The sequence below is a fragment of the Lycium barbarum genome, chromosome 9 (genome assembly GCF_019175385.1).
Source record: "Lycium barbarum isolate Lr01 chromosome 9, ASM1917538v2, whole genome shotgun sequence".
NCBI lineage: Eukaryota > Viridiplantae > Streptophyta > Magnoliopsida > Solanales > Solanaceae > Lycium > Lycium barbarum.
The window spans coordinates 78057547-78074823 of NC_083345.1; the positions used below are offsets into that span (position 1 = coordinate 78057547).

The window sequence follows — 17277 nt, forward strand, 5'->3', positions numbered from 1 at the left end:
CAAACATATACATTTATAACATCACAGATTCTACCGGTCGAGGAAGCAAGGCAGCTGTGCCAAGGCTTATATGTGAATATCACCAGGCCTGTTGGTTGGTCCTTGGCAATGAGGAGGGAGGGTAAGTCATTGCCCCCGTATTTTTGATGCCACACAAGTTCCAAGGGGTTTCACGAACCACAAGCATGGCTAGTCACCGGGGAAGGCTATGACTAGACCTCACCCCAAATTACCTTATCCCATACCAACTCAGCCATAAAAAAACACGAGTAGATCCCAGAATAAGACATTGCACAGCTGCCCAGATCCACTATACAATGTAATTTAAGAAAACAAAGCATATAAATTCATGGACTTGTAGTAGAAAAATATGACCATGCACACATTTATGAGAGAGGCCAAAAACAGACTAAATGAATCAAAGAAATAAAAATAAAAAATAAAACTAAGCCCACCGTCATAGGGTGACACAACTGCAGCCCATAAATTTATAAATGGGACAAGGCAAAACAGCATAGTCATAGAGAAAAATAGCACATTTGTAATAACAAATATGGAAGGATTTGGGAAGATAAATGAAAGTCACATAGTCATGAAAAAGGCACACAAGCTGTGACACTCAAAGGGACAAATCAGTACCAAACATACTACCATGAAGTGAGCTAGAGTATCTTTGCCTCTTACCAATGAGAAAGGCATATAGAAACAAACAAGGATATGGCCATGGCAGCGAAGGCGGCAACTAATGTACTCTCAAGGACAAGTAAACAAAACCAGATAAAGGAAAATGAGCAAGCGAAAATGCACTTCTGCCTAACCTTCCATCTTTTTCTCTATTTTGAACTCATGTGCACAATTATTCTTCATTTGGGTCAAAGCTAAAATCAACCTTACTAGGTCAATGCTAACTCTAAGCTGGGGAGGGGCGTTTCACTAAGCCTAGGGGGGCAGAATCTAGGTTGCTTCAAGAATTCTTGGCAATGAACATCAGCCCCACAGACAACAGAAGTGCCATGGAACCTCTTATCTGAAGGAGAATGTTATGAACCAGGTTGGGCCTGGCTTTCTTCTTCTCCTTTCCCTAAGGCCCCCTTAAAAGGTCTTTCTTAGGTAATATGGCTTTGGTTCATTTCCAGCCTTCTCCATGATCATATGGAGGTTGTATCTTTCAAGGTTACCTAGCCTAGGACTTAATATAAAAGGGTTCTAAATGCGCATGCACCAAATAGACCTATCCATTTATACTAAGTCAAAGCCATTTCCTAGAAAAAAAACAAGGCATGTTAAACTAATTCAAGTGATGGCAGGATCAGGTTCAATCAATACAGACTATTCAGGCTCCGTTGGCTTCCCAACCTCATCTTAGATAGGTCTACATTCTTCGTATAAAGTTATGACATAAGTCTCATCCTTGAGAGAAAGGGAATGACCGCTTAGGTGTCGTTTGATATGAGGCAGCGAGTATTATTTACTCCGCCTTGGGCCGGGCCTGGGCGATTGGGACTGGGCTCGGTCCCCTCTTCTACAAAAAAAAAAACGATAGGCCATTGTGTAAGTTTACATACATACATACATACATACATACATATGTATATATATACATGATGTATATTTGTATATACATGGTGTATATATATATGTGTATTTTGGGTTGGGGATAAATAATAAAAAATAAAAACCCAATCATTAGCCTATTAGGACTTAATCAATTTTAAAACATGACTTGTTAAAAAATCATTTTGCAAATAATGGTCCCAATAATTTACCAAATTAATTAACCAGATAATTTATCAATTAAACAACTACGCAAACACACAGAATCAAGGTTTGAGGGGTAAAATGGTCAATTCTTTTAATTATTTGAATTACCTTGGGACAATAAATAGAATAAATCTCCCATTACTCTAATTTTCCTTGATTTAATCAATTAAGTAAATAATCATTCAAAATGGTTTTCGCCCTTGCTTAATTCCACAAATATTCCCTAAATGTCATAAAACCTCAATTAATTTCCACAAAATTTAACATATCCTGAAAATTCTCTTTATCAATTTAAAGGGGTGAAATATTATCCCAAATAGTTTTCATAAAAAAGATCTAGACTTTTTAGGGTGCGCAGCTGATTTTACTTATTGTCCAAGGACTCCAAGTTAAAAATAATTACGGAAGGTCAAAAATTAGGTGTCAACACTGTCTACAACCCTTCATAGTCATTATCGAGGTTAGGTTCCCTACATGGCAAGAAATTTCCCTTTTTCCTCTTGACTCAACCTATTCCACCACATGTGCAATAAATCCGGTGTGTTAATGACCATGTCAAATTGTAAATCTATCGACATCTACAAAATAAGAACAAAGTTAACATCCGCCCCCCCCCCCCCCCCCCCCAATAAGAAATGGTTCAGCACATAAGTATATTACATGTTTCCATTTAGCACATAAATGAGATGCGGTATTTTTCGGGTCGTAGACCGTATTTGACACTGGGTAATCTCCCTATCGGGTTTAGATACGTCTTAAATATCCAAACCATTATATTTCTCTTTTGGATTTGTTTTAGCTCTACCCTAGGCATATGCAAGAGTGGTTTTTTGAAGTGATCTTGTACCCGAGCGGACTACTCGGGATGAAACGTTGTCGGCTGTTGGGTGACCGCACACTAACTCCGCGTTCAACGTGCTTCAAAGAAGAGGTGTTTCGGGTTTTTTAGTGAAGGCTAGACCACAAGCCCGCGTGTCCCCTTTGAAACCATGCATTTTGCCAGGAGTGGCGGAATTTGTGATATGAATGTATGACAGTATATAAATTGCAAGAAAGTAAACAAATAAGCGAATATTCACAATTAATATCATATTATATTGAAACCCTTATGGTTAGAACCTAAAAAAATTCCAAGCAGAGTCGCCATCTGTTACGGTTCACTTTTACGTGGGTGCATAAAAGCTACTACGAGGTTGTTGGTTCTCTAATTGGATTTTAGTGTTTTAGAGTCGCCACCTAATTTATTAAGGAAAATTAGGAAAACTGGGTAAAAGGGTTTATTAAACAAGAGAAAAAAAAATCTTTTTGTACCAGAGTTCGAGGTAAGTGTTCTGGTGATCCCCTAGGGAAGATTTTAAGCACCCTAGTATTAAGGATCCGTAGAATACGGTTGACCTACGAGCTTCAATGTGTGATTTATAGTGATTATTTGCTAAAATGTTTACTTCATTGCTAAACTGTCATGCTAGTCATAAATTCAAAATTTTGGCAGAAAAAAAGTCCTCTCCAAAGAAGGGGTTTTGGTTTCAAAGAATTCGTATAAGTATTCAACCAACTTTATTGCCGGACCAAGACACACTTAGGATTTCTCCCAAGTAGAGTCACTACTATTTTGGTCCTGATAAGATGAGTTTAGTAAGTTTTATCATATATAAGAAAATATGGAGTATATCTCCTTTTTGATAAGTATATATATATATATATATAGGAATTTAAAGGTTTTTACTAAACCCATTTTATTCAATTGAAGCTCAATAAGTCAACTTGTATTCCTATCAAAACCATCTTATCTCTAAGTGGTCCAAGTATAACTCCTCTTATTTTTGTCCCTCAAGTTTTGGGCTTTAGGCCCAAGAAATATTCCAAGTTCTTTTTGAACAAAATAAAGTCCAACTTCTGTTTTATATAAAGAAAGGGTTCATTTAAGTTGAAGGTAAATCTGAACTTTCTCCAAGTTTGCACAAAATAGTCTAAGTTACAAGATATATCCAGTTATTCAAGCCCAGAATTCTATCCAAATTTGAAGGAAAACAGTCCGTTTGGTTTTTAAGAAAAAAAAAAGGCTTTATACGGGCTTAGGCCCAAAATTAAATTTATATTTTCTCTTGTCCCTTTTATTTCCAGTTTTCTCTAAAGGGGCGGAAGGCCCAAAAGATTTATTTCAATATTTTCTAAAGAAAATTTCACTTAAAGACTGTTTAAATTATGCAAACAATTTGTACCTAGACCATTTTGTAGTAAATTCAGGTATACCAGTTTCATGCTTGTGTTAAAGATTAAGTGAGTTTGAAAATTATTTTCTTTGGGGCGTCTTCCTAAATATACTACATGTTTTTTTTTTCTAAGTTCTAACTCCTATAGGGTTCCAATATACCATTCAGTTGTTTATACAATATATATACATACTATGATAGACATAAATGAAAAGGAAGAAGAGAATGAGATTTTGACTGGTGGACCTAGCCAAGCCCACTAGTGACCATTTTCACCCATGGTTGTGTCATGACCCTAATTACTGATCGTGCGGGCACCTACCTTATTATCACTAGTAGGCGAACCCTTACCCGTTAACCCATTAATCATTGGCCAATTTCAACTTCTTTAATCATTAATTAACAATTAATAGATAAGTGAATGAATAAATAAATAAAAGAAGTCATAATTAATAGATAATATAAGTACGGAAGTCTAACTATTACACCCCCAAAATCTGTAAGTCATCATAAAAAGACTCTAACCAACAATGTCTAAAGAATGAAGTATATCTCAAATATAATAACAAATAATGTATGGAATGGAAGTAGACATGTAGAAAGAGAGATCTTCAGGTGACATGGCATGAATAGAAGCTCACCCTCAGATCCGATCAAGCTAACTAGCTCAAGCTAGAAATGTGGTCTGTATGGAATCTTTGGAACACAATCTGCACTCAAAAAGGGTGCAGCAAGGTAGTATCAGTACAAACACTATGTACTGGTAAGCATCATAAGCCGACTAAGATTAGTTCACGCATATAAGTATAAAATCAACAGAATAAACAGATAAGCACCTAATACTCAAGCCCAAGTCACAGAACATCCCATAACTGAGTCTCAGCCTAAGATGAAGCTTCTAAACCACAAGTCTGTCAAGTCTCAATAATCTCACCTCATAATCACAAATCCAAGTTCGGACCCTAGGTAGAATCACTAACCCACAATTTCACTCAACCAATGGTCATATCTATATCAGAATAGCCATTCAACAAACCATACCAAAATCAGACCTAAACGAGCATATAGTAATGAAGAATAAAATGTAATGATGTGCAAAGCAAAATATGATGAAGTGCATGCACTGCACTGGCCAAGTACCTCACTCCTCAGTTACTCATCACTCTTGTACACATATGCTTTGCTCAATAGTCATGACCTGTAGGGGACTCAGGTGTCCATGTACCCGTTGCGGCGTGCAACCCAATCCACTCGTTTCGGAATCACTCCTCAGACCCGAGCCACACTTAAGGCCACATCGTCACCCCTGTCAAATGTGCTTTTTTCATATATAGGTCACATCCTCACCCCCTCTTAAATGTGCCTTTTCATTTGTATAGTAACATTGTCACATCACTCTCAATGATCAATTTATCAAGTACCATGTATCAAATAGTATCACAAGTTCAACAAGAAGATTATATTAACTTCTTCACTAATTTCACATCACAATGTATGTCTCAACGTATTCCAGTTCATTAGTATGTATGGACTATGAACAATAGCAATATCAATGTCAAACTCAAGGCATCATGCCACAAGTCTTTCATGAATCGTTTTCGAACCATTTCCATCATGTAGAGTGTATGAGTATCACTACAAAAAAAAATAGCGACGGATTCTAGCGATGAAATGATTTCCGTCGCTAAATAACGACTGAACTAGCTACGAAACTACAATTTTGTCACCAAAAAAGGCAAAAACAAAATAGCATCAAACATAGCGACGGATTAACGACGGAATAACAGATCCGTTACTAAATATTAGCGCTAAATTTACGCGCCATAAAGTTAGCTACGGAATTAGGGACAAAATATGTGCTACAAAAATAATTATACATTAGGGACGGAATTAGCGACAAACAATCCGTCTGTAGAGTTAGAGTCCGTTTGGATTGGCTTATAAGTTGCTTATAAGTTACTTATAAGCTGTTTTCAACTTTTTTGAGTGTTTGGCTGACCAGCTTAAAGACATTTTGTGCTTAAAATAAGCACAAAAAAATAATTGGGCCCATTTGACTTAGCTTATCTAAAGCAGCTTATAAACTGAAAACAGCTTATAAGCCAAAAAAAATAAGTTAGACTACCTCAACTTATTTTTTTTAGCTTATAAGTAGGCATAAGCCCATCCAAACAGGCTCTTATTTTATTTATCAAAATGTTGTGAGCTTTGCTGCTACGGAAAAATTCGACGTTATATTTTAAAGGGAATAAAATCATATTTAATTTAGCGACATAATTAGTTCGGTCGCCAATTCTGTCGGTAGGTATTACTTAAGTTATTCCAATGAGATATTATTTGGTAATGTCGACACTCAGATTTGGATGAAAACTATCGACCATCGATGGTGGTTCCTAGGGCAGAAATAGGTCGTCCGTGGCGCCTCTCCAATGAACACTCATTGATATCCGACAGTTCGCCGGGGTAATCTTTCTATTTAGTGTAAAGTAAATCTCTTTGTTGAACATTTTTTGTTTCTTCACTGTGTGGATTCGACTTTTGACTAATTTTTGGTTGTCTCTTTACATTCTTCAAGTTTTTTTTGGTGGGAGTGACAGATTGGACTTTGAAGTTTATTGTTTGCTAGCCATCTGTATACCTTCTTCAAGATTTCCTTAATAGATTCGAAATTTTTACTTGCTCGTATTTAGTTCTTTTCAGAAAATCCTAGTGTCGAGTTTTCTAGGTCATGTTTGAGTTTGTTTAAGGTAATAGGTGTTTCATGATTTCTGGGTTTTGGGTATTGTGTGCTGAGGCTATAGTTTTCTGTGATTTCAGTTGATATTCTTAAAGAAAGATGTAATTTTCAGCATTCATTGGGTAATCGGGGTTTGATTATTTCAAGGGTTTGGGCGTTTGTGTGCTGTGGCTGCTAGTTTGCTGGGATTTTCAATTGAAATCCTTATAAGACATTGAATTTGAGCTATTTTTCTCTTGTTAGATTTTTCTGGGTTTTGAGTATTCGTGTCTCTTTGTTAGCTGTGATTTTCAATTGAACTAAACAAAAGAAATTTACACAAGTCAAACAAGGTATAAAAATGAATGAATAGTTATTAGAAAGAAGTATCTGAAGCGGATTATAAGCTGAGTAGTCACCTTTGTTAGTTGAATGTTTGTAATCCAAACTATTTGGTCTCTGTATGTGCTTTTGGTTCTTATTTCCGTATTACTTGTGACAGTGTCATCTCAATTGTTGCAAATTGCCTATTGTAGTTTGATGGATAGCTGATTCATTTGCCGTTCCACTAGTAAACCTCATTTTAATAACAAGAGAAAGTCCAAATACATTCTCTGTTTCTCCCTACGTCATTGTGTTGGGGGTGAAAATGAATACAAAGTTATGGCTTTGGGTGCCTTCAGTAGATTGAAATAATATACAGTAATTAGGTTAACCCAGGATCCGAGATTTTTATATTGTGCTTATCTTTGCTCATTAGCTGCATGGATTGGCTCAACATATCCGACTTCACTTACACTCTTAATAGTGTGAGGAAAGTTAAAAGACCCTATTGCTTTTGAAGATTAAATCAGTTGAATAAAGCTAAAGCTAAGGAGCAAGTTTGTTGCAGGAGAACCAGTCTCATGTTAGTAAATTTGTTGTTCTGGAAAGCAAGAATCCCATAAGTCAAACAGGGTTAACCGTAGAGTATTTTGCTTGCAAGTTTATGTTCTAATTTGATTGTGGATCAAATACTTAGAAAAATGTTTGTTATCTGTTTGTTTTATTGATAGGATGATAGATGATTCATGCTATTGGGACTGCTTGTCCTCCATAAAATATGTAATCAGTTTTTTATTTCTTTGTTTAACTTCTTTTTGGCTTTTTCAGCCACCGAAGATGTTAGTCATCTGCTAGTCACCTTGCAGAAAGATAGACTGCATGGTGGACTTCTTCCTTCTGACGAGTCATCTCATATCATAAAGAACTATCAGGCTCTTCATAAGCAATGTGGACCTCATAATTATTTTGTGTAAGCCTACCCTTGATTGAAGAGCATTTTTCTTTCAGTTAAATTTGAATAAGAGGGTGTTTGGATTGGCTTTTAAAAGTAGCTTATAAGCTAAAAGCTAAAAGCTATAAGTTGGGATACCCAACTTTTGGGTTTTAGCTTATTTTTGTATTTTTTTTGCCTAAAGGTAAGTGCTTAAAACATTTTTATCTTACCCAAACACTACAAAAGTACTTAAAAGCTATTTTGGCGGAAAAAACACTTAAATTAAGTCAATCCAAACACCCTCTAAGAGCTGAAAGTTGTGACTTGAATTTGAAAGCTTAAAATAAATAGGGTGCAGTTTTTTAATAGAAATGTCGTGAGACCTTCCTTAAGCTCGATAATTGATGTTTTGGTTGGAATAGCTTTCATAAATGATCTTGTTTGGTTAGAAAACATCTCTTGATATTTATTTACTCTGAAAAATAGTGCCATTTTCTGCTCTTTTCTCTATTATTCTATCTTTGTGTGTTGTGGGGGGCTCTTCTGTTGCAGTTCTCCACGAATATAATACTAGGTACTATCGATCTCGTGAAAATATTTTTATGCATCTCTTTCTCTGTGTCGTTACTTTTTATTTTACTTACAAAAAATGGTATTTTTGTCTTTAGAAAGAATATCCTTGAACCTATAGAGAGTAGTGCCATTAGGAGATTAATGAAAATTGGTATTGATTGACGAGAACGTCTTTAGAACTTGAGAACTTAGTATATTTCTTTAACCGTATGCTTCACAACAATCTGATGCTTTTCTAAGAGCTACATTTTCTTTTTGATGCTACTTCTGAAGTATGTGTTTGGCGGGGGGTGTTGGCAGCAGCAAAGAATAATAGAAAATATCATTCTTTTCTGAATTGGTTGTCAAGGTTGAGTAATCTACTGTTAAGTAAACAAAATAATATAAAGACAGAGTAAGCTTGGCACATATTTGCTGTAGACTAGTGAAATAAATGGTCAAAAAAGGAGATAGCTGCATCTCCTTTTAGTTTATCTAGCTTTGCCTAACTGCTGGAATCATTCATTTGTTGCTATAGAAAAGAAAAGAAAAGAAAAGAATGAAATTCCTTTTTTTTTTTTTTTTTTTTTTTTTTGTATAGGCTTTTGAAAAGGGTCTAGATCCAACACCAAATGAGATACATTTTGCACGTCCATACACAAGTCAAAATCTTTTGTTGATGAGCATGCCCGAATTGTCCATGTAAGTCCAAACTTTTGTAACTTTATTGACATTATATTTGACATTCATGTCTCTTTTTATTTGCTAAAATTGAATGGTTGGTATTCTTGATTGCTTTAATTTCACTACTTATTACAGGAAATTTGGACGAGTTAGTGATGCAATTGATTCCTACACTGACTGATCACATGCTTCATGTATTTATTAAGCGGGCACGTGGACTGATTTCTTCACCGTCACATTAGCCAAATACTCCTATCAACAACCCATCAGTTGTGACACTTATGGTGCATGCTACTACTACAGCTAACATTGACGAGGTTGATCTTTTAGTTACAGATAATGACTGTAGTACTTACCCGTGCATTAGTTGTCTATGTTTTTTTTTTTTGGGAAGGACAAAATTATGCAGTAACAATACTTGATGGTTCTTTTCAGTAGTTGATAGATGTTTGGTGTTGTGAATGTTTTGGGCTTAATTATACATTTTGGATTTTGCTATCTGTTTTGAACCTTTTATAAATATTATTTTATTTTTAAGGGTCTTTAATCATTTACATTTAATATGTTTCAACAGGGAGTATTTAAAATAAATTAAAAACAATTCTTGCGACAGATTTTGGTCGTTGCTAAAGAAAAAATGTTGGTGACTGATTACGACAAACAATTTTTTGGCCCCAAAAGCAGGGCATAAATGACTCATAATATGTTGCGACAGATTAGCGACTAGAATTTCCGTCGCTAATTTATTAACACAGCGGAATGAATTGTGAAATTAGCAACAGACTTTATAAAAATAGCGACGGAATATTCCGTCGCTAACATTTTGCTACGGATCTCATGTGTTGCTGGGACGTCGCTAATCTTGCTACGGAATCCATTTTTCCGTCGTTAAGAGGTTAGCTGCGAACAAAATAGTAACGGCCAATATTCCGTCGCAAATCCTATTTAGTGACGGATATATGCTGATTAGCGACGGATTTCATCGGTCACTAAACGCTATTTTTTTAGTAGTGTATAAACATGGTAAATTAATGCAAATAAACTAACGATGAAGGTACAAGTCACAAAGCCACAAGTCATATCAAGACATAGATCAACTCAACCATAAAATGTATCATACAAACCGTCTCAACCAATATAAGAGTCTATGTCCCTCTTTACTTTCTCATATAGCAAGTACGTCTCACAACTAAGCCTTGTATCACCAAGATGCTCCATTTTCTCATATGTCATCATCAACACCAAGTCATAATTCAACATTTAATATGTGTATGAATGAGAATGTATGCCATGCACAATATCATTATCAACAGTAAATCATAATCAAGATTTCACTTGTGTACTATCATAAGTCTATATCACGATTCAGTTCTAAACTCATTATCCTTACTTTCTCCGAAGATATGTGCCACAATAAGAGAGAGTTGACTACAACACGTATCACAATAACAGGAATCAAGGTAACAGCCTAATCATACTAACAGAGCAACAAGCCACAATCAACATCACGAATATACATTATCTCCTTTCTTCCCATATCACCACAAGTACACCTCATGTTCAATCTATAAAGTAATGGCGACAAGCCCGCATAATCAAAAGTCATACCAACCTAGATAATATCCAACCAAACACCGTTTGTGAAGACCTAATCATGCTTTGTCCCATCAATTCTACACAATATATACGTTTCGCTAATCAAAGTCTAACTAAAGTAAACCGTAACCTACTTGGAATGCCTAGCAACAGTCTCGAATCATCAAACCTTAGCCTTTCCTTCCTCTTTACACAACCTCAAAATGATTAAAGTCTATCAAATATGAATTTTATGTCAGAATATGAATCTAAGGATACCCATATTGCCATAGTTTTACCCAAAATCCAAAAATGGACCCAAAATAGCCAAACCCGAGCCACAAGGGCAAAACTGTAATTTTATAGAAAATTCAGATACAATATAGTTAAAATAGTACTCTACGAGTCTAAACAAGTCCAACGATACCCATATTGCTATACTTTTGGAAAAATACCCAAAATACCCTTTTTTTTAGACTGGTAACATAAAATACCCAAAATACCCTTACAATGTGAATCCGAGTTCATGAGTGTAAAACGGGAAACTTAGTGCACAATTATGTTACCCATCATCTAGTTAACCTTCAATCTTAATTTCATGAAATTCTATTCATCACAAGATATCCAAATTCATCTTTTCTATTTTTAGCCCTATGATTCTTAACCCATTAGTTCTTTACAATTAGTGTGTAGGATGACTATGAGATGATGATAATCGACAATAAATAATGAATACTAGGTTATAATCTTACCCCACAGTGCTTGTGAATGCTTTTTCATTGCTATCTCCCCAACCTTCAACTATTGAAGGCTTCATCAATTCTTGGGTTCTAATCTTCCACCCACCATTAATGGAGCTTAAGCTTGTCATGGGATTTGAAGAAGGGAAGATAATGAATCACGTAAGGGTTTGCACTTACCTTTAAGAAAGAACTCCACCCTAGCCCTAGGAAAATAGCCCCTCACTTTCTAGGGAAGTGTTTTTGGGTTTATGAGGGGAAAGACTTGAAAATAACACTTAAAAACGGACATTCTGCATAAAAACGGACATTCTGCCCCAGATTTTTGCTGCAGCGGGTGTACCCTTCGCTATAGCGGGTGCCCAAAATTTTGAAATGTTCAAAACTTCGTTTTAGCCCCCGAAACTCATCCGGAATCTCTCGAACACAAACCATATATGCATTTTGATTGTAAACCACGTTATGGACTCAACTGTGACCTCGAAATTCCCAAAAGAGATCATTTTAACCCGGTGTTGACCAAGTCAACCCCAACACTATGAAACTAAGCATTCATTTGAGACTCAAAACATCCCCGAACGCCTTGGGACCCAAACCAATGACCTCACTAAGTCATAGGTCGTACTAACGGGACTCGGGGAAAGGGTCAACAAGGTTAAATGGGTCAAAATACTATAACGATCAAATGGATCGTTACAGCTTGGGCCTTCAATATATTAGCTTCCCTTATTATTTTTTTTACAGACTCGATCAATGAATAAGTGTTGGGCTTTTGGCCCAACAAGTTTGGTGGATAGGAATGGCCCAAGTGGCCCGCAACATTTCACATGCAAACACAAAAAGGGGCAAAAGGAATTTATGGTTAGAAAGTATTTAAAACCTCTTATGGAATTAACGAGAATTTTAAAACCAAGTGAATATTTGAAACAAACATATATGCACAGATACATGTATACAGTGTATATAGTCCTAACAAGTTTAAAAAAAAAATGGGTACAACTCTTCCAAGCCCAAAGGGAACAAGTGTGGCTAGGCCCAAATAATCAAGAACTGAGATCAGATTATAACAATTCAAAGCAGACCCAACAGAGTAAACACTAAAAAGGGCAGATTTGACCCAAACACTTTATCTACAATGCATAGCAAAACAGGTTCCAAAATTTACTCATGCGGTATATAAAATATACTTCTTGTATACACCATGATGTATACGAGTCATGTATAATATTTATACATTCAGTACATAGCACGTATACCAGCAACAATACAATGGAAAATAGGGAGGGGGGATTCTTCATGGTAATTAACTCAGCCAAGACAGAACCTGATAATTTCAAACAAGTAACACACTGCTTTTGTTGAAAAGAATAAAGCCCAGAATTCATAACACTTTTGAAATGAGATTTTTAACTTTAAAGATCACTTCAAATCCTACTTTATTTGCTCAAGTGTAAACAGACTTTGGCTATGTACAAACTAGGTGTAAGTATTTCAACAATAGGTTTTCAAAGACTCAAAACATTTAAGTAAGAGGGGCATGGACACTTTTAACAGACCACATGTGAAGGTAAACAAGAACTTCAACAACAGCACTTAACAAAGGAAAACGAAGTATCAACTAGTTCTTGGACAGACCAGATTCCAAGGGGAAACAATGCACTGCCGGTTCATATAATGTAATCAGGGTATTTATCCATTAAAGGGGAAAGACACCAGCTAAATAACTCACGATTAATAAGCTACAGGTTTGAAACATGTAAGGCATCTTTCAAGCAAAAGTCCAGACTCAAACTAGTGAACATGTTACTAACCCACAAACCATACTCCATCAATCACAACCTATAGTTTATCAAACTTGAATGGAACAAACATGGATAGGCAACCAGTTAAGTACAAGCATGCTTAACAGTTTAAGCAACTAGTCCTAAAACAGTTTAAGCAATTAGACATGACCAACAAGTTATGAATTAACTAATCTTAGAACAGGTGAGTATTTATGCATGATCAACAGATTACTAATCGACTAATCTCAAAAACAAGCAAGTATTTAGACATAATCAACAAAAACTATGAACTCTTAATCCTAGCTCAGTACATAGATAGGATTAATAAAATTATAGACATCAAATCCTAGTTAAGCATATAGACAGGGTTAATAAACTACTAATCTAAACTAGAAATAATGTAAATCTAGCATAAGCAAACATGATTAACAACCACAGAAATAAAGCAAATCTAAGCTAAGATTAACTAAGCCTAACTACACAAAAACAGAAACTAAATAAATTCACATAAGGCAGTTTAAAGCAATAAATATTAACTAAAGGAAAATAGGTTACCTTTTTTTAGCGCAGCCTTGATCGAGATTGAACCTTTGGAGACCCCTTCGCTCCTCAACCTCACAACTTATCCACACAACAAAATAAAAAGTATTTAAAATTTTAACTTAACCCGAATTTCAAAGTTTCAAAGCAAATTTTGCCAAAACTTAAGAGAAATCGAGTTTTTGGTGAACATGTGTAATATTCGATCTCCAGCTCTCCTAGAAATGTGAATTGGGGGTTTTATACTTAGACCCCTAATTTTCTCAAACCCTAGATTGGAACAGATGTGGGACAAAGTCAATTTCTCAAAATTGTTTGTCTCAGAACCAATTGACGGTTGAGATTGAAAACAAATAAGCAATGAAAGGCCAGATTCGACCCCAAAAGATTGATCCATTTGGTTCATCTCGAACCAATAGCAATCGTGGATTTGAAATGCAACATAACAAAACCCATTAAAGATTTTCAGACATACAACTGCTGTAAAGCAAAAAAAAAAAAAAACAAAGGAAAGGGGATGATTTTACCTTGTTTGGTTGTGCTATGGTGGAGAGAGGGTAACGCAATTAATGCTTTACCCCATTTGATTGAGCATCTGCTGCGTAAACCAAAGGCGAATTCAACCTTTGCCCTTTTCAGGCCGATGACGAGGAGAGAGGTGAGAATGTTATATCCCGTATTTTTGAACCTCGGAGCATCTGCTGGGGTGGGGCCCACATACCGAGATTTTTTTTGGAACATCTGAAAAGTCATATGAATCACATATGTAAAGTTAAACACAACTCATGAAGTACCTTTGGACCAAATCAAAGTGGAAACCCTCCAAACGAATATTTTTAAGAAAACGTTTTCGGGTGACCTGACTTTGGGGGGCAAAAACTGTATTGTAAGTTTGGAATTTCGAAAATACCTTGAAATAGAAGTTGTAGATAATTGAATTAGCTTTCCATCCATAGGTCGTGGGTTCCCAAGTGACGTCGGTACAAGGAGATATGGACGTTTTAAGGTCGAAAGGTTAGTGGGCTAGGCCCAACTCGGGACCAACCGAGTTGGCCCAAAAAAATGAAAAACAAAATTCAGGCCCAAGTGAGGAGCCATTCGGCCATGGTCCATAAAAAGGATCCAAGCCCATGGAATTAAGTCATGTGGTCAATGAATAAAAGACCACTTAATCATCCAAATTCCATAGAACTTTCAAGAGAAAGAATAGGAGGAAAAACAAGAGAAAAACAAGAACAAAAATAGGGCATTTCGGGTTTGGCCATAGAAAAATCACCCCTCAAAATCTTGCTTCTAAAATTATTTTCTTGTTGAATTCCTACTAAATTAAGTGTCCTCTACAACTTGGTGTAATTGTTTTGGAAGAAGGAGCACTTATTTCTTCAAGTTGACAACTTGTTCAAGTGAAGAGGTTTGTAGAAAAAGGTAAGAATCAATTCCTTTTTCTTATGTTATGAAGGTTTTTTTATGTTGTGGTATGTGAAAATGAGTAGAAATTATGGAAATAAGGAAGTTTGCAAAGTGGGTATGTATATATATATGTAGCCATGGGTGTATATATGTTGTATACATATATGAGTTGAATTTTATGTTGCATTCTAGTTGTGGTTATGATGGAAATTATATTGGGAATGAAAGTTGAATGAATTTTGGTTGAAGTTGGAATGTAGATGATTATGTCACTTTAGAATAATTTTGTGATATTATGGAAATGAAGTTGTTAAGATGTGAATTATGATTATGGTTGATGAATTTGGAAGTTGGAAACTTGTTATGAAGTTGTATGCCAAAGATTTGATGTTTTGCATAAGTTATGATTTTGGCGGAAGATTGTATATCATGTATATCGAGTGTATATCTTAAGGAAAACGATATGAAATGTTTCTAGAACTATATGGTGATGATCATGATGGTTGTTGAATATGAAATTATTGATCTTAGTTGAAAGTTGGGTTGAATTGAAGATTATGTCAACTTGTGAGAAAAATGACTAGTTGAAGGATATTTGTGTTTTTAATGTTCATTGTTGATATTGTTGTTGTCGTTTGGGTTGTTGTTGATGATTTATAGCCGAGTTGAATTCTCGGGGTGTCATATGTATAGGGGAAGTGCTGCCGAAATTTCGGTAGCCAAATATGCTTAAAGTTGAAATAATGGCATTAATAATTCACAATTGGTAAACTTGACCAATTGCAGTTTTTCGACGAAACGGGAAGTGAGTTTGGAAAGGCTTAAGGAGCGCGAAAGGTATGTAAAGCAACCCCAATTCTTCCCTTGGCATGCCCCTAGTGTGTTAGGGTCGGATCCGGGCCTCGAAGGACCTCTTGGCCCTCGGAATCCGCAAGACAAAATTTCAGTTTTTCCTTCAGTAGAATTGAACCATTTTGATACGCTTTTTCTGAAATTATGCAATTTTGCTCTAAATTATTCAGAAAATCATAGAATGTTTGTATAACCTTTTTAGGTGATACTATATGCTTAGAGGGCACAATTTGAGCCCGCCGCCTTGTTTGTCCCAAGGCGGGCCCGCTATTTACGGTTTTGCCCCTAATATGTTAAAGCTTCGTTTTTAAGCGATTTTTGAAAGAAATGTTTTAATTACCCTACTAATCGCTTAACGAATATTATTTTAAATATTCTGTTAAATATTATAAATTATTTTGACACTCGGAATGACTTCGGGAAAGTTATACTTCTGTAATTTATTATGATATCCGAAATACATTTATTATGATTCCGTCCGACCCCATTGGATTTGTTTGTCTTCGATACGCTTCATCGAGTCTTTGAAAACATTTATTATATTTTTAAATTGCATTAGTCTCTCACTACTCCACTCGTGGATGTCCCAATGTTTCCCACACTGAGCCCGGGCCAGGATATGTTGTCAAGCGTAATTCTCTGCATTGTTCGCCGCGTCCCGGTGTGAGGGGGCAGGTATACGCGTACATGGGTCTGTGGAGTATGATGTGCCATGTCCGCCTATTCTGATCTGATCTGTATGACCATTTTGATATGACATTATATGATACGGGGCCACGCCCCTTTTTCTGATTCCTCTGTATAGTGGCACCAGCGTCGGGAGGGTGGCCACATTCTGTCTGCCGAGTCCCGTGTCAGGGACCGAATATGATATGATATGACATATGTTTCTGTATGCATTCTGTCTGTTTTGGAAATATGCATTTGACACTCTGGATTCTGTACTCATTTTCTATAACCATTATGATTTGACTTCTGTGATTCCGCTTTACATATTCAGTACATATTTCGTACTGACCCCCCTTTCTTCGGGGGCTGCGTTTTCATGCCGCGCAGGTACTGACGACAGGTTCGCTGATCCACACGTTTAGGATCCTATTTCTGCTATTTGGGGCGCTCTCTTCTACAGAGCCCATCTTTTGGTACAGTCTGTCACTGCTATCTGGATATGTACTTTGTTCAGGGTATAACG

General features: G+C 36.0%; 2 long non-coding RNA genes across 2 annotated transcripts; one reads left to right on the forward strand and one right to left on the reverse strand.

The window, feature by feature from the left end:
* Positions 1–4473: 4473 nt before the first annotated feature.
* Positions 4474–14484, reverse strand: LOC132611249 (uncharacterized). Its single transcript, XR_009571519.1, has 3 exons — positions 14351–14484; positions 13839–13904; positions 4474–4684 (listed from the first exon to the last, which is right to left on the reverse strand). It is a non-coding gene; the product is annotated as an uncharacterized LOC132611249 (long non-coding RNA).
* Positions 6189–9721, forward strand: LOC132608994 (uncharacterized). The gene is made up of 4 exons (XR_009570636.1): positions 6189–6437; positions 7843–7984; positions 9102–9202; positions 9320–9721. It is a non-coding gene; the product is annotated as an uncharacterized LOC132608994 (long non-coding RNA).
* Positions 14485–17277: the final 2793 nt, after the last annotated feature.